At 41.3% G+C, this 11151-nt stretch overlaps 1 protein-coding gene across 1 annotated transcript in view; it reads right to left on the reverse strand.

The window, feature by feature from the left end:
• ANKRD11 (ankyrin repeat domain containing 11) overlaps positions 1–11151 on the reverse strand; it is a 280415-nt gene that overhangs the window by 262958 nt on the left and 6306 nt on the right. The window lies entirely within an intron of this gene.

Consider the following 11151-nt stretch of genomic DNA (forward strand, 5'->3'; position numbering starts at 1 on the left):
ATGAAGTGCTTTTAACACTTAATCTGGAACCATAATCTTAGTAGTATTCACTGAAGTCACAACAAAGTAGAGATGTCAGTATAGCAGCCTCTGCTCCACCAAAACCACTACCACATTTTCTTCCCTACCCTTTGAATCTGGCTCTCTGCTAGGCATGAGAAGAGATGGCGTGAGATGAGACTTAGTCTCTGACTTTAAGTGTCTTTTATGTGAAGGGCAGAACACAACATACATTCACATTACGTACAGTACTAGAACACAAGCCCTGGCTGGCAATCTATAATATATACAGCTCGTTAAGCTTAGAGCTGCTGTTGAGTCAGCCCCAGAATCATGGCAACTCCACGCACAATGAAACAAGATGTTGCCCTGTCCTGAGCCATGCCCACGATCAGTGGCAGATCAGACCATTCATGACCCACAGGGTTTTCATCAGCTGATTTTTGGAAGTAGATTACCAAGCCTTTCTTCCTAGTCCATCTTAGTCTAGTCTGGAAGCTCTACTGAAATCTGGTGACAGTGTTACAGCAACATGCGAGCCTCTACTGACAGATGGGTGCTGGCTGTGTATAAGGTCCATTAGCTGGGATTTGGAACCCAGTCTCCCACATGGAAGGTGAGAATTCCCCCACTGCCCCCATGCTCTGACAACAATAAAAAATATGATAGACAAAAACTGGAAGACAAGTAAAAGCCAAAGTGTTGATTTTTCCACACTTAAACATTACTTCCCAACTCCAGTCTACTCACATTCCTGCTTTTGCTTCAGTGGCTCACAGACCCCACCATGTCCTCAAACAGATCTAGTCTCACTGACTTTCTGCCCCAATACGCAATCTTAATATTCTACTCAACATACAGCCAAAGCGGGGTAATAGTGTCCTTTTCATTCTCATTATTACTGAACGGTCACACATCCCAGCAAGAAGCCTATTCCCTCTAGCCCACATTCTCAGTCCACAAGCAGGTGGAGAGCACAAATCCTGTGCACTGCCATTATCTGTAGAATTTGGCAACGACTGACATCTTTCTATGACGTTTCTCATTAGGACTTCTTACAAATAATTCCCCCACCCCAATCTTCCTTTCTGCTTTCATTTCTTCATTTCATTTCATTTCATTATTCCACATTTTTTTTATTTATATTGTTGTACTTTAAGTAAAAGTTTACAATTCAAGTTAGTCTCTCATGGAAAAATTTATACATACGTTGTTGTGTGACCCTAGTTGCTCTCCCTATACTGCAACAGCACACTCCTCCTTTCCACCCTATTTCCCATGTCCATTCAACCAGTTCCTGACCCTCTCTGCCTTCTCATCTCACCTCCGGACAGAAGCTACCCATTTAGTCTCAGGTATCTACTTGAGCTAAGAAGCACATTCTTCACGAGTATCATTTTATGTCCCATAGTCCAGTCTAATCTTTGTCTGAAGAGTTGGCCTCAGGAATGGTTTTAGTACTGGGTTGACAGAGAGTCCAGAGGCCATGCTTTCTGGGGTTCCTCCAGTCTCAGTCAGACCATTAAGTCTGGTCTTTTTACTAGAATTTGAGTTCTGCACCCCACTTTTCTCCTGCTCTGTCAGGGACTCTATGTTGTGTTCCCTGTCAGGGTGGTCACTGGTGATAGCAGGGCACCATCTAGTTATTCTGGTCTCAGGCTGATGCAGTCTCTGGTTTATGTGGCCCTTTCTGTCTCTTGGGCTAATACTTTCCTTGTGTCTTTGGTGTTCTTCATTCTTTTTTACTCCAGGTGAGTTGGGACCAACTGATGCATGTTAGATGGCCGCTCACTAGCTTTTAAGACCCCAGACGCCACACACCAAAGTGGGATGCAGAACATTTTAAAAACTTTGTTATGCCAACTGACCTAGATGTCCCCTGAAACCATGGTCCCCAGACCTCCGCCCCTCCTACTCTTGTTCCTCAAAGTGTTTGGTTGTATTCAGGAAACTTCTTAGCTTTGGTTTAGTCCAGTTGTGCTGACTTCCCCTGTACTGTGTGCTATCCTTCCCTTCACCTAATTCTTGTCTACTATCTAGTTAGTGAATACCCCTCTCCCTCCCTCCCTAGCCTCATAACCATGAAAGAATGTTTTCTTCTGTGTTTAACCCTTTTCTTGAATTTTTATAATAGTGGCCTTATAAAATATTTGTCCTTTTGTGACTGATTAAATTCACTCAGCAGAATGCCTTCCAGATTCCTCCACATTATAAGATGTTTCACGGCTTCATAGTTGTTCTTTATTGTTGCATAGTATTCCATTGTGTGAATATACCATAACTTGTTTATTCATTCGTCTGCTGATGGGCACCTAGGTTGTTTCCATCTTTTTGCTATTGTGAACAGCGCTGCAATGAACATTGGTGTGTGTATATCTATTCGTGTGATGGCTCTTATTTCTCTAGGATATATTCCAAGGAGCAGGATTTCTGGAGGGTATGGTACTTCTATTTCTAGCTTTTTAACGAAGCACCAAATCGATTTCCAAAGTGGTTGTACCATTTTACTTTCCCACCAACAGTGTATAAGATTTCCAGTCTCTCCACAACCTCGCCAACATTTATTATTTTGTGTTTTTTGGTTTAATGCTAGCCTTGTTGGGGTGAGATGATATCTCATTGTAGTTTGATTTTACAAATAATTCTTGATGCTTAATGAAAACTCCTCATTCCCATAGCACTAACATCAAAGAAAGAAGCACACGTCAACAGAATGAAACCTGGGTTATTCAGAAATTTTTTTAAGGATGAGGTAGTTTGGAAAGCTGAATATGCTGGCTACTAAGCTGGCGACTACAAGTGAGATTCGTGGAGGCTCACTAGACCCATTGTTTCCTCATTATAGATGACCCCAAAACCAGGGTAAAGGTTTCAACTTTGATAACTGTGTGCACCATGTGTCTCCTCCGTCACTATCAGACATGTCCCATAGCTTCCAACCTGCTCACAGGGACAGCAGTCCCATGGGTGACGAGTCATTACACCTGTCCAGACCCAGTCCCTTGAGAATCACTGCCCTGAAGAGTTTCAGTTGACAGATAATTGACCTCTCGGAAAGTGTCATATCACTAGAACAACATTAATTACAAAATAGGTTTGCCTTCTTGTATAATACAAACATGGCTTCATATAAAAAAAAAAAAAACTCAATACAGGAATGGCTTTTAATAAAACTGAGGGCTATTTAAAACACCCTATATAAATATTTCCCTAGATTAATCAGCACTTGATGTTTGCTTCTAAATTCATTTGTAAAATATATGTAAGTTTTTACCGTTCGATTATCTTTTAAAGCAGAAGGCATGTACAGATTCACAAGTACTATAGTAACAATGACAGAGATGGAGCAGAGGTAGAGTCCCAGACCCGGGGGAGGCCTCACAGCACTCTGTATGCACTGGGAACAAGGAGGCTGAAAACCCCGGACTGCTCCCTGCTGGTGTAAAATCATTTCTAAATGGCACCCCAGTACTAGGTGAGTATTAGCTATACCTTGTTAGTGTACTCCCTTATTAAAGAAAGTCCCATGAAACAAGGAGAGAAAGCACAAATAGTAGCAATGTTAATAATAAAACATTAATATAAATTCACTAACATCTGGAATGAACTAAAGCTTTACGTTCAAAGAATCATTTTTAGTACTTAAATCGGATCTTAACATTTGAGAATTTGGCCCACTGGGGATAAAATCTAAAACCACTCATCCACATCATGCTCTTAAGCCATTGAGCCAGTGTTCTCAGGCAAAGAAACTGGAAAGCTCTCCCAATGAGGGCATAGGAAAGCCACTGGCTAAGGGAAGGACTGTTTCTTCCCTGAGATGGAGTGAGCAACACAAAAGAGTCTACTCATGGAAACATAGACCAGACAGTACCAACTATTAATAATGAAGGTCTACTCAGAATAACACTCTAGGCTTTCAAATCAAATTGTGCATTTATTTCAATCAGGAAAAAAAAAGTGCATGAATTCTCAACTGTGCAAATGTCTATCAACTCTAAATCTTATTAGATGACAGACAAGTAATTGAATTTTCAGGGGGGAAAGCTAGAGGCTAAAAAATTTAGCCACCAATGACAAATATTTACATGGAAAGTTTTAAAAGTCTCCTAAACTGCTAGTTAGGGTAAGAGTTCTAGCTCCAGCTTTCCCACTCCTCAGCCGAATGCCCTGGACAAGTGCGAAAAGGAAGATGAGCTGGGTCTCCAGCAGCTGCTGCAACTCTGAAGAACCCCAACAATGGAAGAAATCACATTTCATTTCATTTACTGAATATTCTTAAAGCTTTCTCTCTTTAACAATCTTCTGTAACACCTAAGGAGGAAAAAGTATGTACAGATACAGACTGTGTATATATATCATATTATACATATGCACATATACTCTATTGTAGTTACTTGATTTTGTACTTAAATTGTAAAGAGAAGTAGCTGCAATAAATACCCATATATGCCAGGCCATCACAGAGAATAAACAAGTTTTTTTTTTTAATAATATTTTATTGTTTTGTTGGTGGAAGTGTACACAGCAAAACAGGTTCCCATTTAACAATTTCTACACATATTGTTCAGTGATACTGGTTACACTCTTCACACTGTATCAACATTCTCACTGTTTCCATTCTAGTTATTCCATTCCCATTAATCTAGTCTCAGAGCCCCTCAACCTTTTCATCTATGCTCTTGGTCTCAAATAGATGGTTTTTTAAGAGTACAGTGCTCAAGGGTGATATTCATTGCTTTATGGGCTAACCTGCTATTTAGCTAAAAGATGACTTGAGGGGATCGTTTCAGTTCAAGGCTTAAAGAATATCTCAGGGTAACAGTCTCAGGGATTCCTCCTATCTCAGTGGGTCCAGTAAGTCTTGTATTTTTTAAAATTTGAAGTTCTTTTCCACATTTTTATCCCTTTCTATCAGGATCCATCTATTGTGGTCCTGATCAGAACATTCAGTATTGGTAGCCAGGCATCATCTACTTCTTCAGGTGTCAAGGAAGAGGAGGCCCTGGTAGACTATTAGTCCTGTAGACTGGTTCCTTCTCTGAGTCTTGAGTTTCCTTCTTTCTCTTTTGCTCCAGATGAGTAGACACCAATAGTGGTATCTTAGATGGTAGCTTACAAGCTTTTAAGACTCCAGATGCTACTCACCAGACCAGGATGTAGAACATAAACTTTATGAACTATATATGCCAACTGACCGAGTTATCCCACGAGACTAAGACTCTAAGTCTTCAAATGAAGAAAACTGATGCCATGAGGTGATTGGTTATGTCTAAGAAGTATCAGTTTCTGTGAGCTTTATTTATTATACAGTATGCATATATATACACACATATATACACACACACATACATACACATGCACACACACACAAATAAGTTTAACATTGTTATATTTGTACAAATCTTTCCCCCTCCCAGCTCACCACCCACAACCAACTTCTAGCCTCTCCTCTGGAGGTAAGAGGTGAAAAGCTGCCATTTTAAAAGAGGTAGTAAAGATATCTGGTACCCTTGTATCTATTATTTATGATCTGCCATGTTTAAGAAGGGAAAGATTAGTCCAAAGGACTAACTGTCCACAGCTACCAAGGCCTCCACCGGACTGAATCCAGTACAGCTAGATGGTGCCCGGCTACCACCACTGACTGCTCTGACCAGGATCACAACAGAGGGTTCTGGACAGAGCTGGAGAAGGATGTACAGCATAATTCCAACTCTCAAAAAAAAAAGACCAGATTTACTGGTCTAAAGGAGACTGGAGAAACCCCGAGAGTATGGCCCCCAGACACCCTTTTAGCTCAGTGGTGAAGTTACCTCCAAGGTTCACTGTTCAGCCTGGGAGTGGACAGCCACGTAAAACCAAATGAGACTAACGAGGTACAGGAGTCCAGTGACAAGGGCCAGAAGGCAGAAGGGGACAAGGAAGCTGGTGATAGGGAACCCAAGGTTGAGTAAGGATATTGTTGTGTTGTGAGATTGTTAACTGTTGTCACAGGGCAACATTTGTAGTAACTGTTAAATAAGAAACTATTTTGTTCTGTAAGCCTTCATCTTAAGTGAGAATAACAGCACAATTGGAAGAGTGTAGTCAATGTCACTGAACTGTGCATGCAGAAATTTTTGAAATGGTGTATCTTTGGCTATGTGTATTTTCACCAAAAAAAAAAGGTTGAGAAGTTAGAGGGTTGATACGTTGTGGGGTTGTTAACCAATGTCATAAAACAACATGTGTACTACTGTTTCATGAGAAACTATTTGTTCTGTAAGCCTTCACCTGAAGTACAATAAAAAAAATTAAAAATAAAATAAAATAAAATAAACTATACCGAAGAGGAAAAAAAAAAAAAGAATCACTGTTCTTAATTGTACACTATCTCTACCAGCAGGCTAACTGCTTCCCTAACCCCCAAAATCTCTAGCTCACGTTGTTGTTTTTGTTGGGTGCTGTCGAATCCATTTCGACAAATAGCGACCCTATAGAGTACAGAGTAGAACTGGCCCATAGAGTTTCCTTGGTTGTAATCTTCATGGGAGCAGATCACCAGGTCTTTTCTCCTGCAGAGAGGCTGCTGGCTTCAAACTACCACCTTTCAGCTAACAGCCGACTTCTCAGCTAGCAGCCAAGTGCTTAACCACCAAGCTACCAGGGCTCTTTAGCCCCCTCATACATGGACACAAATCTACTACCCTTGGTCTCTAGTTTACACTGTCTTGACTGAAACTCCTTGAGAGCAAGGACCAGAAACTTTGCCTTGGACATTAAGAGGTGCCAATTTGAATTCAGGTTTTATCCCTACAATAGTTTTTTTAAGTTTCATATTTTTTTTCTTTACTGCTCTAGTTTAAGTGAAAGTTTACATTCCAAGTTAGTCTCTCATACAAAAATTTATACATACATTGTTATGTGACCCTAACTGCTCTACCTATACTGTGACAGCACACTCCTTCTTTCCACCTGATTTCCCGTGTCCATTTAACCCGCTCCTAACCCTCTCCGCCTTCTCATTCTACAATAAATTTTAAACTCCATCATCCATTTCTGTTATTTTAATTTTTCCCTAGAACATGGCATTTCTACTTTTGTAAGTGTTCCTTGTGAGATGTCTTTTAAACCTGATATTCTTCCAAAAGCAGAGGATAGTGGGGGTAAAAGTACTAACCAGAAGATAAAACAGTGCCCTTGCATTCACCTTTCATACCCTATGGCCAACTTTAGTTGATTTCTTCTGCAAATTCCTAGAAGCCACCTCTTTCTTTGTAGTAAGGTGAAGGGTACTCCAAGTTTAGGCACTGGAGTACCGCAAAGCCCGTCTACTTCTTGGTCCTTCTGACTGAGTCTGACCCATCCTATCTACCACTGTCAAATTCTGACACAGCACCTCCTACCTCAAAAAAATTCAATGCCTCTCCTTTGCCGACCCAACGAGGTCTTTATCACTCAATGCCCTACACAATTTGACTCCATTGTTCTAGCCTTCCCTGGTACCGTTCTCCTTCATGGGATCCGTGTTCAAACAGGTTTAGATGACATCGCACCTTACATTTTGCCTTTTCCAGTCTTTGTCTAGAGCCTTCTCTCAGTTTAAGATGGCCTCGTCCTGCTTTCTGCACACTGACTTTCCACCTATTCTTAAAAGCGCTCCTTCAATAGCACTTCCTACATTAAATCTTCCCAGAGCCAGAAGTGGTCTCTTTCTCTCCCCTAAACTCCTACAGCACTTTGCTTATACCTCTTTTCCTAGTACCAGCCCCTAATAATGCGGGTTCTAGTGTCTGAACGCCTCTCTCCCCGCATCAGATTGTATACTCAGAGCAGGACTGGGTCTCAGTCACCTTTGTGTTTCCTACAACAAAGTCTTCCACACACAAGCAACCAATAAACACGTTCCCCAATGTACACATAGGAAAAAGCTGTCTAGTCATAGAAGTCCCCTCCATAAAACATGTAACTCCTGGAGTTGAAAAAAGACACAAGACTGTTCTCCCACTAAAGAGCTGGCCACACTTGGAAAAGTAGTCAAGTAAACCCAAAGTCAGCTACACAGTGCTTTACAACTAAGCCGAATTGGTGAATGGCTACAAAGACTTAAAAAACAAAGACTGTACTCTTCAAAATGGTCAAGGTCGTGAAAAACAAGGAAAGCCTAAGAAACTGTTACAGAGAGAAGACAACTAAGAAGACATGACGGCTAAATACAATGTGGTATCCTGAATTGGATCCTGGAAGAGAAAAAGGACATTAGCAGAAAAACAAGTGAAATTCGAATAAAGTGGGGCTTAGTTAATAGTAATGTACCACAGTTAATTTATTCACTTTGACAACCTTACTTTTGTTATATAAAATGGCAACACTAGAGGAACTGGATGAAGGTTATAATGGAACTCTGTACTATTTTTGCAACTTTTCTGTATATCTAAAATTACTCCAAAATAAAAAGTTTATTAATTTGTAAAAACCCATGAAAAAGTTCACAAAATGTAACAATCTTTGATGGTTACCAGGGATGGGAGGGGTGGGGGGGGAATACTAAATAGGCAACAGATAAGTGGTATCTTGGGTGAAGGGTGAGACAGTACCCAATACAGGGGAAACCAGCACAACTTATACAAGGAAAGGTCATAGAAGCTCCATAGACACATCCAAACTCCCTGAGGGACTGAATTGGTGGGCAGAGGGCTGTGGGGACCATGGTCTCGGGGAACATCTAGCTAAATTGGCGTAACACAGTTTATAAAAACAATGTTCCGCATTCTACCTTAGTGAGTAGCGTCTGGGGTCTTAAAAGCCTGTGAGCAGCCATCTAAGATACTCCACTGGTCTCATCCCTTCGGGAGCAAGGGAGAATGAAGAGAACAGAATACAAGGAAAAGATTAGTCTGAAGGACTAATGGACCACAGCTACCAGGGCCTCCACCGGACTGAGTCCAGTACAGCTAGATGGTGCCCGGCTACCACCACTGACTGCTCTAACCAGGATCAACAACAGAGGGTTCTGGACAGAGCTGGAGAAGGATGTACAACAAAATTCTAACTCACAAAAAAAAGACCAGATTTAGTGGCCTAAACGGGACTGGAGAAACCCCGAGAGTATGGCCCCCAGACACCCTTTTAAGCTCAGTGGTGAAGTCATCTCCGAGGTTCACCGTTCAGTCTGGGAGTGTACATCCCCACAGAACCAAATGTGACTAATGAGGTACAGCAGTCCAGGGACAAGGGCCAGAAGGCAGAAGGGAACAAGGAAGCTGGTGATAGGGAATCCAAGGTTGAGTAAGGATAGTGTTGATGTGTTGTGAGGTTGTTAACCATAGTCACAGGGCAACATGTGTACTAACTGTTAAATGAGAAACTATTTTGTTCTGTAAGCCTTCATCTAAATTGAGAATAGCAGCACAACTGGAAGAGCATAGTCGATGTCACTGAACTGTGCATGTAGAAATTTTTGAAATGGTGTATCTTTGGCTATGTATATTTTCACCAAAAAAAAAAAGGTCGAGAAGGGAGAGGGTTGACATGTTGTGGGGTTGTTAACCAATGTCCTAAAACAATATGTGTACTACTGTTTCATGAGAAACTATTTGTTCTGTAAGCCTTCACCCGAAGTACAATAATAAAAAATTTTAAAAAATTAAAAGAAAAAAAAAAAAAGTTTGCCCAAGACTCTTAATTTACAGCATGCTCACAAATCCCCGAACAATGCCACACAATGGTGGCTGACCAATGGCACTGAAGCATTCCAAGAACTAAGATGGCTGCAACAGACTGAAGTAGATCACTGAAGCAAAACGGCTCAATGACATGACCCCAACCTCATCTGGTATAATAGCACACATGGAATCCTAGTATGCACAGAATAATAACCCCACAAAGTTCCACATCCTAATCCCCTGAACCTATAAATATTTTAGGTTACACAACAAAGGAGAATTAAGGTTACTAATCAGCATTATCCAGGTGGGCCCAGTGTAATCACAAGGTACTTAAAAGCTGAAGATGAGGCAGAAGAAAAGTCAGAGATATAACATTGCTGGCTTTGAAGACAGAGAAGAGATCACAGACCAAGGAATACAGACAGCCTCTGTTGTTACCTGCCGTTGAGTGGGTTCTGATTCATAGTGACCCTATGTACAAGAGAATGACACATCGCCCGTTCCTGCACCATCCTCACAATCCTTGCTATGTTTGAGTCCATTGTTGTAGCCACTGTGTTAATCCATCTCTTCGAGGGTCTTTCTCTTTTTGGCTCCCTCTACTTAACTAAGCATAATGTCCTTCTCTAGGGACTGGTGCCTCCTGATTAACATGTCCAAAATATGTGAGACAAAGTCTCACCATCCTCACTTCCAAAGAGCACTCTCTGGCTGTACTTCTTCCAAGAGACTTGCTCATTCTTCTGGCAGTCCACGGTATATTCAATATTCTTCACCAACACCATAATTCAAAGGCTTCAATTCCTCAGTCTTCCTTATTCATTGTCCAGCTTTCACATGCATAAGAGGCAAATGAAAATATCAGGGCTTGGGTCAGGCTCTAGAAGCTGGAAAAGGCAAAGAAAAGGAGTCTTCCTGGGAGTCTCCACAGACGGAGCCAGCCCAGTAAGCTCCAGGTCAGACTTCTAACCTAGAGAACTGTATGATAATAAATCCATATTGTTTTAAGCCACTAAATTTGTGGTAATTTGTTACAGCAGCAATAACACACCTAACGACAGCATTTTTGAAAAAAAGCAAGTGTTTCTCCAAATTCTGAGAGCATATGTTTTCCTTCCATCTTTTATAACCTTCCTTTGTTACTTCTGGAGCCATGGTGGCATGGTGATTAAGAGCTTGGCTACTAACCAAAGGTCAGCAGTTTGACTCCACCAGCCGCTCCTTGGAAACCTTATGGTAAGGCAGTTCTACTCTGTCCTGTAGGGTCACTTTGAGTTGGAACTGACTCAACAGCAATGTGGTTTTTTGTTTGTTTGTTTTTGTTACTTCTAAGAAGTTTTGGTGGTGCAGGGGTTAAGCACTCAGCTACTAACCAAAAGGCTGGCAGTTTGAAAGATGTGGCAGTCAGCTTCTGTAAAGATTACAGCCTTCACCTCCACCAGACTGAGTCCAGTACAGCTAGATGGTGCCCAGCTACCACCACTCACTGATCTGACACACA

This window comes from Trichechus manatus, unplaced genomic scaffold, assembly GCF_000243295.1.
Source record: "Trichechus manatus latirostris isolate Lorelei unplaced genomic scaffold, TriManLat1.0 scaffold00053, whole genome shotgun sequence".
Taxonomy (NCBI): domain Eukaryota; kingdom Metazoa; phylum Chordata; class Mammalia; order Sirenia; family Trichechidae; genus Trichechus; species Trichechus manatus.